The sequence below is a fragment of the Choloepus didactylus genome, chromosome 19, assembly GCF_015220235.1.
Source record: "Choloepus didactylus isolate mChoDid1 chromosome 19, mChoDid1.pri, whole genome shotgun sequence".
Taxonomy (NCBI): domain Eukaryota; kingdom Metazoa; phylum Chordata; class Mammalia; order Pilosa; family Megalonychidae; genus Choloepus; species Choloepus didactylus.
The window spans coordinates 43,339,544-43,359,328 of NC_051325.1; positions in this window are offsets into that span (position 1 = coordinate 43,339,544).

Sequence of the window (19,785 nt, forward strand, 5' to 3'; positions counted from 1 at the left end):
AGAAAAAGGAAAAAAGGAAAAAAGGGAAGAAAAAAATGTCTAAAAAATTAAAAGAAAAAATAAAAATAAAATACAATATAAAGGTCAGACAACAATACCAATGTGAAAAGTCTCAAACCTTTCCCTCATACTGCCCTCTTATAGACATTTAGGTTTGGTATATTGCATTTGTTACAACTAATGGAAGCATATTACAATGCTACTGTTAACTATAGACTAGTTGCATTGATTGTATTTTACCCCAATACTATCCCATTTTCAATACCTTGCAAAGTTGACATTAATTTGCTCCCCCATATGTAAAAACATTTCTATTTATATACATTTAATCACAGTCATTGGCCACTCAGGGTTTCACTAAGTTATACAGTCCCAGTCTTTATCTTCTATCTTTCCTTCTGGTGTCACACATGCCCCTAGCCTTCCTCTTTCAACTGTACTCATAGTCATCTTTGTTCAGTGTACTTACAACATCACACAATATTGTGCTAGCCATTTCTGGATCTATACAATCAATTCTCTTGAACATTCTATACTCCTCCTGCATCAAATGCTCAATTTCTACCCTCTTTCTATCTCCTGAATCTTCATTTCTACACTTTTCTCCAAACCTCTCTCTCCTATCTTTTTCTATCTGTCTGTAGCACTCCCTTTAGTATTTCTTGTAGAGGAGGTCTCCTGTTTATGAACTCTCTCAGTGTCTGTTTATCTGAAAATATTTTAAACTCTCCCTCATTTTTGAAGAACAGCTTTGCTGGATACAGGATTCTTGGTTGGCAGTTTTTCTCTTTCAGTATTTTGAATATATCATAGCATTGCTTTCTCACCTCCATGGTTTCTGCTGAGAGATGCACACTTCATCTTATCAAGCTTCTCTTGTATGTGATGGATTGCTTTTCTCTTGCTGCTTTCAGAATTCTCTCTTTGTCTTTGATATTTGAAAATCTGATTAGTATGTGTTTTGGAGTAGGTCTATTTGGATCAATCATATTTGGGGTATGCTGTGCTACTTGGACCTGTAGTTTTATGTCTTCCTTAAGAGTTGGGAGATTTTCATTCATTATTTCCTCTATTATTCTTTCTGCCCTATTTCCCTCTTCTACTCCTTCTGGGACAGCTAGAACATGTATATCATGCAATTCATGTTGTCATTCAGTTCCCTGAGACACTGCTTAAATTTTTCCTTTCTTTTCCCTATCTGTTCTTTTTTGTGTAGGATTTCAGATGTCCTGTTCTCTAGTTCACTAATCCTTTCTTTTGTCTCTTTAAGTCTGCTGTTATATGTTTCCATTCTGCTTTTCATCTCTTCTATTGTGACTTTCATCCCCATAAGTTCTTCCATTTGTTTTTTCAAGTTTATGAATTCTTCCTTATAGTCACTCATTGTCTTTTTTATATCCTTCATCTCTTTTGTCACATTTTCTTTCAACTTGTTGATTTGATTTAGAAGATTTGTTTGAACATCTTTAATTAGTTGTTTCAACTCCTGAATCTCAGTTAAGGTGTCAGTTTTTTTCCTTTGACTGGGTCATATCTTCACGTTTCTTGGTGTGGCTCATGATTTTTTGCTGTCTAGGTCTTATTTTCTTGATTAATTTATTCTAGAGGTTGTTTTCTCTCTTTTGCCTAGGGTTTTCTTGTTGGTTGTCTTTGATTTCTACCTTTTTTTTGTTTCTCTTGTTGGCCAGTTGTCAAATTGTCTCTGTCCCTGAGTCTTCCCCCCAAAATCAGGCACTGACCATAGCCTGCTATAGGGATGGGAGGTAGGCACTGGGCACCACAGCAAGTTCACTGTGTGTGTGGTAATTCAAATCTGCTGGCTTCCAGGAGTGCTCTGTTTTCTGCTGGCCAGCAAGACCTGGGTTTATTTTAGAGCCCTCCTTTAGCAGTTGGGTCTTCTGTATTTCTAAGCCAAAACAGGTCCAGGTGTCCATACAGTGCATGTAGACCAGCGACTGTGGTCCTAAGAAAGGGTCTGGAACACCTTTTAAAAGTGTTTCTATTCCCTTGCACCTTCTGGACTGTCCAACAGATGACACTGTTTGTTAGCTTAATCATCCTCAGAGGCTGCTTTTCCTCTAAGCACAAGCTGTGTCTACACAGGTGAGCTGAAACTGCGGGATTCCTATGCCTTCACTTTGCTGGCCAAAATCTGGTTCAGTGTGGGGCTCCACCTGTGGCAAAGTACTCCCTCAGCTAACCCAGTACTCCAGCTATCCCCAAGGTAAGGAAAATGGCCACTGGCTGCTGCTTCCCTCAAGGGTGGGGGAAGGGCTTTCAGATCCAGGGCTGGAAACAAAATCTCTATCCAAGTTTTCTCAGTCTCTTTGTCCCTCACTGACCTGGGCCTTGAAATGTCCTCCCCTGTCCCCTGGGTCTTAAAATGTTGGGGGTATGTCTCACTGCTGTGAGAGATTTTATAGACTGTGTCCCTGGTGGGAGGGATCCCTTCTGCTGATTCTGTGCCTTTCCCACACTGAGACTGAGTGAGGGGGAGGGGAGAGGACTGGCTTGTCTGGGATGGAAGATTCCTACCTGATATTTCTTCTCTTTCTTCAATTTGGCATTTGCAGGGTCCTTCTCCTTCTATATCTTTCTCCAGAGTTTCAAACAATTCAGAATTGTCCTTTTTTTTTTATTGAATCTCTGGAGAGAAGTTTTCAGTAGCTATTTGTTTTGCCATGTTGATGACATCACCTCTTAATCCCTTTCTGATATGGTTTTTGATAGCTTCTTTTTTTATCTTCATTTTATTGAGATATATTCACATACCACGCAGTCATACAAAACAAATCGTACATTTGATTGTTCACAGTACCATTACATAGTTGTACATTCATCACCTAAATCAATCCCTGACACCTTCATTAGCACACACACAAAAATAACAGGAATAATAATTAAAGTGAAAAAGAGCAATTGAAGTAAAAAAGAACACTGGGTACCTTTGTCTGTTTGTTTGTTTGTTTTCTTCCCCTATTTTTCTACTCATCCATCCATAAACTAGACAAAGTGGAGTATGGTCCTTATGGCTTTCCCAATCCCATTGTCACCCCTCATAAGCTACATTTTTATACAATCGTCTTCGAGATTCATGGGTTCTGGGTTGTAGTTTGATAGTTTCAGGTATCCACCACCAACTACCCCAATTCTTCAGAACCTAAAAATGGTTGTCTAATTTGTGCGTAAGAGTGCCCACCAGAGTGACCTCTCGGCTCCTTTTGGAATCTCTCTGCTACTGAAGCTTATTTCATTTCCTTTCACATCCCCCTTTTGGTCAAGAAGATGTTCTCCATCCCACGATGCCAGGTCTACATTCCTCCTTGGGAGTCATATTCCACGTTGCCAGGGAGATTCACTCCCCTGGGTGTCTGATCCCACGTAGGGGGGAGGGCAGTGATTTCACCTTTCAAGTTGGCTTAGCTAGAGAGAGACGGCCACATCTGAGCAACAAAGAGGCATTCGGGAGGAGGCTCTTAGGCACATATAGAGAGGCCTAGCCTCTCCTTTGCAGCAACCGTCTTCCCAAGGGTAAAACCTATGGTAGAGGGCTCAACCCATCAAACCACCAGTCCCCTATGTCTGTGGTCATGTTAGCAACCATCGAGGTGGGGTAGGCCCATAACCCTGCATTCTCCACAGGCTCCTCAAGGGGGCTCTACATATTTTTTTCTTGTTTTTTTTTTTATTTTAAAATCAACTGTATGAAAAAAAAATTAAGAAAAAAAAAATACAGTAAAAGAACATTTCAAAGAGACCATAACAAGGGAGTAAGAAAAAGACAACTAACCTAAGATAACTGCTTTACTTCCAACATGTTCCTACTTTACCCCAAGAAAGTTACCTAATATAGCAACATTTCTGTGAACTTGTTCCTACTATATCCATCAGAAATTAACAGACCATAGTCATTCCTGGGCATCCCCAGAATGTTAAATAGCTTATCTGTTCTTCTTGGATTATTGTTCCCCCTTCCTTAATTGCTCTCTATTGCTAATTCCCCTACATTCTACATTATAAACCATTTGTTTTACATTTTTCAAAGTTCACATTAGTGGTAGCGTATATTATTTCTCTTTTTGTGCCTGGCTTATTTTGCTCAGCATTATGTCTTCAAGGATCATCCATGTTGTCATATGTTTCACGAGATCGTTCCTTCTTACTGCCGCGTAGTATTCCATCGTGTGTATATACCACATTTTATTTATCCACTCATCTGTTGAAAGACATTTGGGTTGTTTCCATCTCTTGGCAATTGTGAATAATGCTGCTATGAACATTGGCGTGCAGATATGTGTTTGTGTCATTGCTTTCCGATCTTCCGGGTATATACCGAGAAGTGCAATCGCTGGATCGAACGGTAACTCTATATCTAGTTTTCTAAGGAACTGCCAGACTGACTTCCAGAGTGGCTGAACCAGTATACAGTCCCATCAACAATGAATAAGAGTTCCAATTTCTCCACATCCCCTCCAGCATTTGTAGTTTCCTGTTTGTTTAATGGCAGCCACTCTAATCGGTGTTAGATGGTATCTCATTGTGGTCTTCATTTGCATCTCTTTAATAGCTAGTGAAGCTGAACATTTTTTCATGTGTTTCTTGGCCATTTGTATTTCCTCTTCAGAGAACTGTCTTTTCTTATCTTTTGCCCATTTTATAATTGGCTGTCTGTACTATTGTCATTGAGTTGTAGGATTTCTTTATATATGCAAGATATCAGTCTTTTGTCAGATACATGGTTTCCAAAAATTTGTTCCCATTGAATTGGCTGCCTCTTTACCTTTTTGAGAAATTCCTTTGAGGTGCAGAAAGTTCTAAGCTTGAGGAGTTCCCATTTATCTATTTTTTCTTTTGTTGCTTGTGCTTTGGGTGTAAAGTCTAGGAAGTGGCTGCCTGATACAAGGTCTTGAAGATGTTTTCCTACATTATCTTCTAGGAGTTTTATGGTACTTCCTTTTATATTGAGATCTTTGGTCCATTTTGAGTTAATTTTTGTGTAGGGGGTGAGGTAGGGGTCCTCTTTTATTCTTTTGGATATGGATAGCCAACTCTCTCAGCCCCATTTGTTGAAAAGACCATTATGACTCAGTTCAGTGACTTTGGGGGCCTTATCAAAGATCAGTCGGCCATAGATCTGAGGGTCTATCTCCGAATTCTCAATTCAATTCCATTGATCAATATGTCTATCTTTGTGCCAGTACCATGCTGTTTTGACAACTGTGGCTTTATAATAAGCTTCAAAGTCAGGGAGTGTAAGTCCTCCCACTTCGTTTTTCTGTTTTAGAGTGTCTTTAGCAATTTGAAGCATTTTCCCTTTTCAAATAAATTTGATAACTGGCTTTTCCAAGTCTGCAAAGTAGGTTGTTGGAATTTTGATTGGGATTGCATTGAATCTGTAGATGAGTTTGGGTAGAATTGACATCTTAATGACATTTAGCCTTCCTATCCATGAACATGGAATATTTTTCCATCTTTTAAGGTCCCCTTTTATTTCTTTTAGTAGAGTTACGTAGTTTTCTTTGTATAGGTCTTTTACATCTTTGGTTAAGTTTATTCCTAGGTACTTGATTTGTTTAGTTGCTATTGAAAATGGTATCTTTTTCTTGAGTGTCTCTTCAGTTTGTTCATTTCTAGCATATAGAAACATTACTGACTTCTGTGCATTAATCTTGTATCCCGCTACTTTGCTAAATTTGTTTATTAGCTCTAGTAGCTGTATCGCTGATTTCTCAGGGTTTTCCAGATATAAGATCATATCATCTGCAAACAATGACAGTTTTACTTCTTCTTTTCCAATTTGGATGCCTTTTATTTCTTTGTCTTGCCGGATTGCCCTGGCTAGCACTTCCAGCACAATGTTGAATAAAAGTGGTGACAGTGGGCATCCTTGTCTTGTTCCTGATCTTAGAGGGAAGGCTTTCAGTCTCTCTCCATTGAGTACTATGCTGGCTGTGGGTTTTTCATATATGCTCTTTATCATATTGAGGAAGTTTCCTTCAATTCCTAACTCTTGAAGTGTTTTTATCAAAAATGGATGTTGGATTTTGTCAAATGCTTTTTCAGCATCTATTGAGATGATCATTTAATTTTTCCCTTTTGAATTTTTAATGTGTTGTAATACATTGATTAATTTTCTTATGTTGAACCATCCTTGCATGCCTGGAATGAACCCCACTTGGTCATGGTGTATGATTTTTTTAATGTGTCTTTGGATTCGATTTGCAAGTATTTTGTTGAGGATTTTTGCATCTGTATTCATTAGGGACATTGGCTGGTAGTTTTCCTTTTTTGTAGCATCTTTGCCTGGTTTTGGTATTAGATTGATGTTAGCTTCATAAAATCATTCATAAAATGAATTAGGTAGTGTTCCACTTTCTTCAATGTTTTGAAAGAGTTTGAGTAAGATTGGTGTCAGTTCTTTCTGGAAAGTTTGGTAGAATTCCCCTGTGAAGCCATCTGGCCCTGGGCATTTATTTGTGGGAAGATTTTTGATGACTGATTGGATCTCTTTGCTTGTGATGGGTTGGTTGAGGTCTTCTATTTCTTCTCTGGTCAGTCTAGGTTGTTCATATGTTTCCAGGAAATTGTCCATTTCCTCTACATTATCCAGTTTGTTGCCATTCAGTTGTTCAGAGTATCCTCTTATAATTTTTTTAATTTCTTCAGGATCTGTAGTTATGTGACCTTTTTCATTCATTATTTTGTTTATATGGGTCTTCTCTCTTTTTGATTTTGTCAGTCTAGCTAGGGGCTTGTCAATCTTGTTGATCTTCTCAAAGAACCAACTTTTGGTGATATTTATCTTCTCTATTGCTTTTTTGTTCTCTATGTCATTTATTTCTGCTTTAATCCTTGTTATTTCTTTTCTTGTACTTGGTTTAGGACTGGTTTGCTGTTCATTTTCTAGCTTCTTCATTTGATCCATTAGTTATTTGATTTTGGCTCTTTCTTCCTCTTTAATATATGCGTTTAGTGCTATAAATTTCCCCCTCAGTACCGCTTTTGCTGCATCCCATAGGTTTTGGTATGTTGTGTTCTCATTTTCATTCGTCTCTATATATTTAGCAATTTCTCTTGCTATTTCTTCTTTAACCCACTGATTGTTTAGGAGTGTGTTGTTTAACCTCCAGGTATTTGTGGATTTTCTAAGTCTCTGATGGTTATTGACTTCTAATTGTATTCCATTGTGGTCAGAGAATGTGCTTTGAATAATTTCAATCTTTTTAAATTTATTGAGGCTTGTTTTATGTCCCAGCATATGATCTATTCTGGAGAAAGTTCCGTGAGCACTAGAAAAGTATGTGTATCCTGGTGATTTGGGATGTAATGTTCTGTATATGTATGTTAAATCTAATTCATTTATCAGATTGTTTAGGTTTTCAGTTTCCTTATTGGTCTTCTGTCTGGTTGATCTATCTATAGGAGAGAGTGATGTGTTGAAGTCTCCCACAATTATTGTGGAAACATCAATTGCTTCCTTTAGTTTTGCCAGTGTTTCTCTCATGTATTTTGTGGCACCTTGATTGGGTGCATAGACATTTATGATTGTTATTTCTTCTTGTTGAATTGCCCCTGTTATTAGTATGTAGTGGCCTTCTTTGTCTCTCAAAGCATCCCTGCATTTAAAGTCTATTTTATCTGAGATTAATATTGCTACACCTGCTTTCTTTTGGCTGTAGCTTGCGTGAAATATTTTTTTCCATCCTTTCACTTTCAATTTCTTTGTGTCCCTGTGTCTAAGATGAGTCTCTTGTATGCAACATATTGATGGTTCATTTTTTTTGATCCATTCTGCAAATCTATATCTTTTAATTGGGGTGTTTAATCCATTTACATTCAACGTTATAACCGTGAAGGCATTTCTTGAATCAGCCATCTTCCTTTGGTTTATGTTTGTCATATATATTTTTCCCTCTCTGTATTAATATCCTTTATTGTACCCATGCTGAATCTCTTTAGTACTGAACCTTTCTCCAAATCTCTCTGTCCTTTCTTTGTTTCTCTGTCTGTAGGGCTCCCTTTAGTATCTCCAGTAGGGCAGGTCTCTTGTTAGCAAATTATCTCAGCATTTGTTTGTCTGTGAAAAATTTAAGCTCTCCCTCAAATTTGAAGGAGAGCTTTGCTGGATAAAGTATCCTTGGTTGGAAATTTTTCTCACTCAGAATTTTAAATATATCGTGCCACTGCCTTCTCGCGTCCATGGTGGCTGCTGAGTAGTCACTACTTAGTCTTATGCTGTTTCCTTTGTATGTGGTGAATTGCTTTTCTCTTGCTGCTTTCAGAACTTGCTCCTTCTCTTCCGTGTTTGACAGTGTGATCAGAATATGTCTCGGAGTGGGTTTATTTGTATTTATTCTATTTGGAGTTCACTGAGCATTTATGATTTGTGTATTTATGTTATTTAGAAGATTTGGGAAGTTTTCCCCAACAATTTCTTTGAATACTCTTCCTAGACCTTTACCCTTTTCTTCCCCTTCTGGAAAACCAATGAGTCTTATATTCAGACCTTTTATGTTATCTATCATATCCCTGAGGTCTGTTTTTATTTTTTCATTTTTTTCCCCCATTCTTTCTTTTATGCTTTCATTTTCTATTTTGTCATCTTCCAGGTCACTGATTCATTGTTCAACTTCCTCTAGTCTTGTACTATGAGTGTCCAGAATCTTTTTCATTTGATCAACAGTTTCTTTAATTTCCATAAGATCATCTATTTTTTTATTTAGTCTTGCAATGTCTTCTTTATGTTCTTCTAGGGTCTTCTTGACATCCTTTGTATCCCGTACTATGGTCTCATTGTTCATCTTTAGTTCTTTGAGTAGCTGCTCTAGGTGCTGTGTCTCTTCTGACCTTTTGATTTGGGTGCTTGGGCTTGGGTTATCCATATCGTCTGGTTTTTTCATATGCTTTATAATTTTCTGTTGTTTTTGGCCTCTTGGCATTTGCTTAACTTGTTGGGGTTCTTTTAGGATTTGTAGACCAATTGAAGTCCTTATCTCTAATTTATCAGATCTACAGCTTCGTGGAGTACACTTTGTCTAACTAACCAGGAGGTGGTGTCCATGAGCCACCTGTTCTCCACAAGCCAGTTCTCCCCTGCTTTGCCTGTGTGGTGAGTGGGGGAGTGAGTCTTGTGGGGTCCAATTGGTGTACCAAGCTTGCATGTGTAGTTGGTGTTGCCCGCCCTGTATATGGGGCGTGTGTCTGGGTGGTCAGGGAGGGGGGGTGGCTCTAACAATCAAATCTCCCTGGTGTTCCTGGAGTTTTAAAGCTGCTGCAATAGTCTAATCTTTCAGTTCAGTTGTGCCACAGTTTGTCTCTGCCACTGATCCACAAGTCCTTGGTATTGGCGTATGGCTCCTGAGACTTGCGAGTGGGTCCCTCTTCCAGGCCGTGCACCCCGTGGTCCTCTGTTGAGGGATGACTGTGCTATGTTACAGGTGAGTGCCATCTCCCCAGGGCGGTTCTGGGCTGCTTGGCTGTGTAGGGAGGCTCCCAGTCTGCTGAAATGATGGCTGAATGGGGCTTTGTTAATTCACACTGCACCACCTTCCCAACTCTGGGACAATCAACTGAGGTTGCAGGGAAAGTTAATGTCCATGCCCAGTTTTGTGGTGTGTGCCTGTTATTTGAAGCACTTCCATCACACTGGGTTGTCTGGGGCAGCTCTGGGCTATGGGGCTGGCGATGGGCAGGAGTGTTTCCTGTCCACCAGGATGATGACTGTGAACGGACACCCCCCTTTTCTTGGGAAGTTGTGGTGTTTAGTGAATTTTCTCAGCCACTGGATTATTGCCTTTTGTCTCAGAGCTCTCTTAGTTCTGCTCTTGTCTTGACCTGCCCATCCTGCAAGTCTTTGAAGCTTTCTGTATTGGTCTTCTTAGAGTAATTGTTTTAGAAAAAGAAAAAAGGATTAAAAAAAAAAAGGGCCCTCCTCACAGATCTAATGGGTTATTGAAATGCTAAGAGACAAAGCAATTAGGGCCATTAAGGAAAGGTCCACAGGGCAGAGAGAGCAGCTTTTCTTCAGGATTTGCATATGAGCCTCAGGGCCTGAGCTCTGCCCTTCCCCTTTCTATGTTCACCAGAACTCCAAAAATCCTCCGCTTTTATTTTGGAGTTTTTCGTGCTGTTTTTTTCTATGCCTGTCTCCTCTCTGCTGGGTGGCTGCTCTCAGGTTCTCTGGTGTCTGGTCTCAGTCTATCTATGGTTGGAGTTTGGATCAGTAGAATGAGTTTCCGATAAGGGCTGCCACTGCAGTTCTCCCTTCTCCTTCCCGGAGCTGACAGCCCCTCCTCCCACGGGACTGAGCCTGGCAGGGAGGGGTGCGGGTCCCCTGGCCACAAAAACTTACAGATTTCGCTGATCTCAGCAGTTCCACGTTTTCATGAGTGTTGTATGAAGTATGCTCAAAGTCAGATTGCTCTGTGGTGTCCATTTCCCGCAGTTCCTGGCTTTCTACCTACTTTCCTGGAGAAGTAACTAGAACATACAGCTCACCAGTTGCCATCTTGCTGCAATGTTGATAGCTTCTTAAAATCTTTCTGGAAATAGGATGTCCAGACTCATCCTGTACATTTTTTTCTTGCAGGCCTAGAATAAGCCCCTCCCCCCCTTTTTTTTGGTGGGGAACATTATTTAGATATCTACAATCTGGGCTGTAGGGATTCTCATTGCTACTGGATTAGTTATGGTTCCTAGGGCTTTTCAGTGGATAAAGGCAGGGAATAAGAATTTCATTTAAAAAGAAAACACATACTGAGTTTACACTGACACTTCCATTCAAAAACTGCAGCATTTTTACTTACCCTCTGTTCTAGTTTGCTAATGCTGCCAGGATGCAAAACACCAGAGATGGATTGGCCTTTATAAAAGGGGGTTTATTTGGTTACACAGTTACAGTCTTAAGGCCATAAAGTTTCCAAGGTAACACGTCAACAATCGGGTACCTTCACTGGAAGATGGCCAATGGTGTCCGGCAAACCTCTGTTAGCTGGGAAGGTATGTGGCTGGCATCTGCTCCGGAGTTCTGGTTTCAAAATGGCTTTCTCCCAGGATGTTCCTCTCTAGGCTGCAGTTCCTCAAAAATATCAGTCTTAGTTGCACTTGGGGTCTTTGCCCTCTCTCAGCTTCTCCAGAGCAAGAGTGCTTTCAACGGCCGTCCTCAAACTTTCTCTCATCTGCAGCTCCTGTGCTTTCTTCAAAGTGTCCCTCTTGTCTGTAACTCCTCTTCAAAACATCACTCACAGCTGCACTGAGTTCTTCTGCTTGTCAGCCCATTTATACGGCTCCACTGATCAAGGCCCACCCTAAATGGGTGGGGCCACGCCTCCGTGGATATATCCAATCAGAGTCATCACCCACAGTTGGGTGGGGTGCATTCCAAAGAAACACTCAAAGAAATCTAATCAAAACTGATAATGTCCACCTACACAAGATTACATCAAAGATAATGGCGTTTGGGGGACACAATGTATATTCAAACTGGCACACCCTCTTTTATCTTACATCTCTATTTCCCATCACTCATGTCAAATATCCCATTCCCAAGTTACAACTGAGTTTTTTATGCCACCATACATACTCAACTGTCTCAGTGTACAATTTTGACAAATATAAAATGGTGGAATGGATTTTTCCTATCTCCTTTGTCGGAGGCTTTCTTGCAGATATTTGAAAGATTGCATCCCCTAGTGCACTCTATGGCTGTCTCTGGGCCTGAGCTCTCGGAGCAAGGATGGGGGCTGCAAATACAAAATGTGGCCCTCAGGGCCTCCCTAGGTCCTGGAGGCTCAACTGACACCTCTGAGTGCCAGAGGAATGCTGCACTGAGATGAACATTAGCTAGAGTTTCAGTAAAAATGGCTTCTCAAAGTCTGAGTGGAGACTTGAGGTGTTCCTGCTAGTTTTGGTGGGAGGGTCCAGTTCTCAGATAGATGGGAGGGGCTAGACAGGGCAAGGTCTTGGGTTTAGGGAAGACTTTTAGCCTCTGGAGAAATTTAGGTTAAAGTTGGACTAAAACCCAATCATAGGGTTTGGGCCAAATGTCAGGAATTAGAACAGGGAAATGAAATATGAGGCATTCATGCCATCATCATCTTTTTCCTTAATCATGGGAGATGCTCATCAAACGCAGTTTTGTTCCTTGCCCATCCTGGATCAACCTTTGAATCCATCTCAACTAGTATCCCTGACATGGCAGTTGGCATGTAATTTGAAACCCATAAGTCATCCTTCATTAGAAGAGGGACATGAAATAACTAAGAGACATAAGAGTACCTGAGTCTCTTATTATTTGAAATCTATGAGAAGCACATCTAATTCCAGATTCTACCTGTTGGTGAAGGGGCCCTATTCTTATCAGATTGCTCGGGGATAGAGAGGACTGAGACAGAAAGGGTGGGCCTTTGTGCAGAAAGTTGCATGGGGCTAGAGAAGGCAGGGTCTATGATGCTGTTGCCGGGACAGCACCTTAATCAAAAGGAATGAATCTCCAACTGTGGAAATGTAGCGCTGGAGACTGTTTGGGAAGTCGGTGTTCCTTTCATACAGACAGGCCAAGCTCCATCCATGAAGCACATTCTAGTTGTGGAATGTGGGCTGGCATCTCAAGGTGGGACAAGGGACAGTTGATCTTTTAGGAAAACACAGCTGTCCAACCTCAATTTTCCCCCAAATCTATGCTTCATCTGTCTCCTTTCCTGAGGTATTTTATTAATCATTTCATCCATATTTCCCTTCACCTCAGACTTCAAAATTTTATTTCCTCTGTTATTCATAGCAACATCTGTGGTTTCTCAGAGTGCAAAAGGCATGGTTTAGGATGAAGATATTTTCATAGAGGCTGGCCAGATACCTGAGATTCACCAGCAGGCAGTTGACTCAGGTGAAATCAAGCCAAAGGGAAACCAAGCCTTGTTTTCTCAAGTTTCTTTCCTCATAGGGAGTGAGGGGGGAGTCACCAATAAATTTCAGCTTCTGCCTCTTCTCTCTTAGTCATCAAAAGACTTAGGCAATTCATGTTTATTGAATCCTTCCTATAGGTGCTATACCCTGGGGATACAATGGAGAACAAAACCAGACGTGGCCCCTGCTCTCTTGCACCTTTTCTGGAAGAAAGAGATATTAATTAAATACACCTGTAACAACATGTAAAGTTATATCTGGTGTTTTGAAAGAGCGATGTAAGGTATTGAGAGCTTAATGTAGGGGATTTGAAATAGTCACAGGAGGGCTTCAGGACTGAATGATGACTGAGACTAAAGGAGGATCTGAAAAGAGTTGTAGAGGTGGGAAGGGAATTCCGGGCAGGGGGCACTGCCTGTGCTAAGGCCCTGTGGTGAGAAGAGAGCACAAACACTAGGGCAATTGGAGAAAAGTTGAATGGCTGGGGAAGAGAGAATGAGGGGACATAACAGGTGATAATGTGGGAGGATGGCTCAGGGACTGTCCCAGCAGAACCTCGTAAGCCATTCAGATGTGAATTTACTGAGAAGCTAATGACATTTAAATTCAGAACCTCTTAACTTGCACGAGGCCCCTTCCAAGGCCCTGGTTCATGAGCATTGCCAAGCCAAACAATAGTTGTTTACTTATTGCACAAGAAAACCTTTGAAATGCCCTGCAATCTCACAGCCCACCTATGAAATCAACTCAATAGAAGATTTCTCAAACTTGTCAACAATCATAAAATTTTATGGGGGGGGGAGCATTGCCAACAATGAAGCTGTGAAAGAAACAAGTTTCACTCACCATGCCATAGTGAAAAGAATTTAGAAATCTTGAATTATCTTTCTTTTTTTCTCCATAGAAAATTATATTTCAGACTCGTTGTCATATAAAGAAGATATCAAAGAGTATGCAGTCAGACAAAGGTGGGAAAATTATTGTAGCATTGTGTCAGTGTTAATTAATAAAAATATTATGTTCATGTTACTTTTTTGCATTTTTAAATGTTAGTGCTGTTTGTTGCCTTTTAAAAACTAATAGTTTGTTCTGACTTATTTTCTTATTCTAAATAAATATTGACATTTGTATCTAATTTTGAATTCAGAAGTTTGTGCTCTTAACTGATCTGCTTACTGGTAATCATTGACAACTAACATCAACCTCTATCCTAATGCCAGGGTTTTAACTTTGAAAAGTAACTCTTCAAGGCCTCTCCACCTCCTAAAATCTTTCCTTGGTGGGAATGGGTCAAATCAGACCGATCCAGAGATTGTGCATTCTTGGCTCTAACAGTCGTGTCAAAGGCAGATTTCCACAGCCATTGCTTCCTTATGTCCTCCAGGTCTTTGCTTAAAAACTTACCCTCAGAGACACCCTCCCAGACCACCCCATATAAAATAGCAAACTCACTCCACTCTGGTCCCCCTGCCCTCTGCCCTGTTTTGTTTTTCTCATAGCACTTACTGTTGCCTGACACATCATATATGTATGTTTATTTGTCTATGCCTATCTTTCCCTAGAAGAATGTAAACAAGACAGGGGCAGGAAATGAATTCTTTACCTTCCCTTTACGTGAGACATGACTCCCAGGGGAGTTAGTCTCCCTGGTGACCTGGGACATGACTCCCAGGAATGAGCCTGGCCCTGGCATGGAGGGATTGAGAATGCCTTCTTGACCAAAAGGAGGAAAAGAAAGGTAACAAAATCAGGTTACAGTGGTTAAGACATTTCAAATAGAGTCGAGAGGCTATCCTGGAGGTTACTCTTGTGCGAGCTCCAGCCAGATGTCCCAAATGGCCACAGTATGCCAAATCCTAACTAACAGTAGTCCTGAAATACCTAGGTCCCTATCTGAGTCTATAAAAGTTTTACTCACTAAATTTACTTTTCAGAAACTTAAATCCCCCAGAGTGTTCCTATGCCATCTAAATCCCAAAACCCAGAGGCAACAGCCTCTCCAAGAACAACAACCAGATGCATGCCCCTTCCCCATGATGTTGACATCCCTTTTCAACATGAACTCAGGGTGGTCACTACCCAGAAATCCCTGAAGATTGAGAAAGTGATCAAACGAGAGAGAGGGGTAGCAACAGACAAGATAGGATTTAACAAAAGATTACGAATACTCAATCTTTATGTAATTTTTTTTTTTTTTTTTTTAGTTTCTAGGGTACTAGAACAGCTAGAAGAAAATAACTGACATGGTGGAACTGTAATCCATAACATGCTTTGAAATTTGCTCTATAACTACTTGTTAAATCGTGCTTTGAAAGTTATCATATTTCTGTATATATGTTATATTTGGCAAAAGGAAATAACTGAAATTGTGGAACTGTAACCCATAACATTCTTTGAAATTTGCTCTATAACTACGTGTTAAATCACACTTTGAAAGTTATCACTCTTCTGAATAAATATTTCATAATAAATAATGTAGCAAAAAAAGATGTGGGCAGGGATTTTGCAAGGTCCAGAGCAGTGCCTGGCACACAACAGATGCTCCATAAATAGCAGTTGAATGAGTGAGAAAATGGGAGACAGAGAGCTGAGCCATTGCTTGATTCTGACTTTGTGCCAGGACTTTTACTTATAGCATTTCATGTAATCCTCACAACCTTCAGAGAAAGGTATATCCCCATGACACAGATGAGGAACTCTGGCATAAAGAGGGGACACACACTGTGCAACATCTGACAGCCAGCAGGTGGCTGAACCTGAGCTCTAACTCAGGTTTCCCGAGTCTGTATCTTGAGCTCTTCCTATAATGCTATGGTTCTCTCTCCTTTTTTGACCCAGATGAGGGTATTTCTAAATGAGCACGTGTGCACATGCACGCGCACACACGCACACACATACACACCTTGATGCCCAATTTAAGGACACTTTCCCTATAGCTTGTTCTTGCTGGCTTGTGTTTTGGGCCTTTTCTTTGACTCTGTTGGGTTATTAACTAATTACTGCTTGTGAAGTCCTCGGGAAATACCAAGCACTTGTTCAATGCTAAATATGGTGATTAGTAGAGCTTTGATTTTAGAAAACAGCCAGGGAGCCCTGAAACAGGCAAATAACAGTTGTGCGGGGCGGCTGCCGGCTGACGTGTATGCCAAGGAGTATAATCTAACTCTGCAGGTCTCTCTCCAAGGTGCTTCAACTTGCCGTGTGCTACATCTGTCCGCATGGGGAGTTTGCACATTTTGAGAGGCGAGGGTTCATTACTAATTGATTGCTTCTCTGATGCCCCCTGTGTTTCTCCTTTCTGCATCTGTTTCCCTCCGTTCTGCCCTCTCCCCGATCCAATCCCTTTAAACACAGAAAATGAGTCCACCTCTCCTTAAGGAAAATAGAAGCTCACACGCTCAACTTCACTTTCATTCCAGCCACCCCCAAACGCTTCTGTCACCTACCTTCTTTGTCTCCTGACCTCACATCTCAGAGGAATTATGCCCCCTCCAGAGCTGGCTTCATTGGCATGTGACTAGTGTGGTCTCACAGGGCCCCACACTCAGAGGGACCCCTGCTTGGTTTAATGCTCTGCTGTCACCATCTTGAAATTCTTAATAGTTTTGAACAAGGGGACCTGCATTTTCATTTTGAGTGGGCCCTGCAAGTTCCCCAGCCAGCTCGACCCCCTCTAACTGTATGTTTCATGTGACTCTTCCCAATTGTGTCTGTGCATGGCTCCTCTTGTTGCATCAAAGATCTTACTTCATCAGTAATATCTTGTATTTTCGGTCTTTCCCACTATACTGATGATGCCTTTCAGTCTACAAGATGCTCATCCAAAAGAATTGACCAGAATTCCTTCCATCAATGTAATGATCCTCAGTTCTACATTGGGTTTCTGTGGGTTGTGAGATACAAAATCCCAACACAAACTAGCTTAAGCAAAAAAAGGAAATTTATTATATTACATAAATAAACGATGAAAGAGGCAGGAGTGGAGTTGGCTTCTGGGACAACTGGGTGCTAAGATGTGGCCACTATTTCATCTTCATCTCTCTTTCTATCTGCATGTTAGTTTTACTCTTTCGGAACGAGTTATCCATGTGATAGAAACCTATCTTTAGGTGGTATTAGACCAAATTCCTGCAGCTTGTGATTAAAGTGGGAAAGGGACCATTGTCATCTAGTTTGAATAACAAAAACTCTGGGGAAGAATTCTGATTGGCTCAACTCAGGTCATGAATTCATTTTAGACCAATCACTGTAGCCAGGGGTGGGGATGGGGGTCACTCTTTCTCTCCATAGTCAAGGCCATTGCAAAAGCCATCTATCTGAAAAGTACTTTGGTTTTACTCACCTGACGTACCTTCCAGCACTTCCAAATATTTTTCAGTGTTCCTTTTAAACTGCCCTTGTCAGGGTCACCATTTGTTTCCTTGAGGCCAAATCTGTAGGTCACTTCAACCCTTTTATTTCACTTCTTTGCAATATTTAGCACTTGATTATTCTTTCTTAGCCCTTCTCTTGGCTTCTAGTAACAGAGTTTTCAGGGCTTTATCCTTCTTGTCTTTCATGCCAGCTCCTCCAAGCCCTTTTTTCCTATTGGCCTCAGTTTCCCTATATCTGAGCCCATCCCCTGGCCTCATTGTCTAACTGGCCCACACATCTGCTTTGACAGTCCAGCCTGCCCCTAGTATTGTCAGCCTTTTACAGATTCAGTCTTTCAGGAGAGGAATGATGGCGAACTGGATTTGGATCAGGGTTTTTATTACTGGAAAGAAAATAATGAGAAGGATTCCAAAGATGATTGAGGAGGTAGAATCAGCTGGACTTGGTGATAGGTCAGAAGTGGAGGGTAAGAGAAGGAGATGCTACAGACTTCTTTCAAGTTTCTGACCTGGGACTAGGTGATGGATGGTGCCATTCTCAAAATGCGAGTAGTGGGTGCATATGTGATTGCATGTGTATTCTTGTGGGTCCGTGGATGCTTACGTGGGGATATATACACACATGAATGAGTATATGTGTATGCAGATGTGCTTGTGTATGTGTGTGAAGACCTGTGAGCATTTAGAGATATGGAGAAAGACATGTTGCATGAGTGCCGATGTGTGTGCGTGCGTGTGTGTGTGTGTGTGTGTGTGTGAAGATGGTGGAGAAATGAAGAAGTTTCCATGTGTCCACAGGCATAGAGACCTGAGTCCCACCAGCTGGGTATTCCAGAGCCTGTGATTCCCAGGAAAAGCCCCTGGACAAAGCAGACCAGCCGGCTGCTCTTTGTGTTGTGCCCTGCTTCAATAAACCAGGCAACAAGGAGTTTAATTAAATCCCACTACAACTTTAAAAAGAGGTTAATTGCAGTTGTTAGAAATATCTAGTGCATGGTGGCTGATAGAAGGAGGCAGGATGAAAGGCTTAAACTTTTCTGTAATCCTCCTCACCTGCCCTGGATTTGAACTTTTACCAGTCTGGGGAAACAGGCTTATGATGTGTTGGATATTGACTCTTGCCTTGTCGATTTGCAGCTCTGGAGGAGGGCAGAGCCTGCCACTGGAGTGAAAAACTTCCAGTCATGGGGGCAACATGGGTAGAAAACCATGAGGGTTTCCTGGGAGGAAGGTGGGGACAGAGATGAGGAAGGTTGGGGCAAGCAGAAGCTGTTTCACACTTACTACTGCCTCCTTCTTTTTGGTACCAAGTTAGCTTTAGAGAAACACAAAGCAGCCTCCTTTATTTCCTCTTTACTTCTTCCTTCTCATACACATTCAGCTAAATCACAGAAGAGCATGCTTCCAAGAGTTGGAGCTCTTACTGGGGAAATTTGGTACCAAACCGAGATTCAATAGCTTATCTATTCAAACATCCCTCCATCCATCTATCAATTCTTCCTCCTCCTTCTCTTCCTTATCAGAGTTAATATTTACCAAGCATTTGCTATGTGCAAGGCCCTTTACTACAGGGTCTATCTCTTTTAACACTTGTCATGACTTTATAAGGCTGCTACTGGTGTCACCCCCCCCCCCATTTTACAAATGAGAAAACTGAGAGTCAGAGAGGTTTAGTGATTAGTCTACAGTCACACAGCTTGGGAGGGATAGAAATGGGTTGTTAATCCAGGTCAGTCTGACATATCCCAGCTTCCTGACTTCTGCACATTTGGGCAATGTACTATCTTAGGAGGTAACCCCCTCTTAAGCAAAACGGAAAAAAGGATTTTAAAAAATCATTGAGAGTGGTAGCAGTTAGATGTGCAACTGCAAATACTCTTATTTTTCCTATGTGTAATATGTATATATACATTTTATTCCAATGGAAGCATACTCCGTGTTCCATTTTTTATCTGCTATTTTCCCTGTTTTAGTTTCTGAGGCTACTGAAAGCAAATACCATAGAATGGGCTGGATTTAACAATGGGAGTTTATTAGCTTACAGCTTTGAGGCTAAGAAAATGTCCAAATCAAGACATGACCAAGGTGATGTTTTCCTCTCAAAGACCAGCTACCGGTGATCCCTGGCTCCTCTGCCTCATGGCAAGGCACATGGCAGCATCTGCTGGTCTCTGCCTTCTCTGCTGGGTTTTGTTGCTTTCAGCTTTTGCTTCTGTGACCTTCTCCCTCTCTCTCTGTATTTATTCCATTTATATAGGACTCCAGTAATAATAGAATTAAGACACATCCTGAATGAGAGGGGTCACACCTTAACTGAAGTAGCTTCATCAAAAAATCTTACTTACAATGGGTTTACACTCACAGGAATGGATTAGATTTAAGATCATATTTTTCTGGGGTTCATAAAGCTTCAAACCACCACATCCCCTATGTAACAGATCACGCACACACACACACACACACACACATTTTTAATACACATACATGTGCTTTATTAAACCAGAAATAC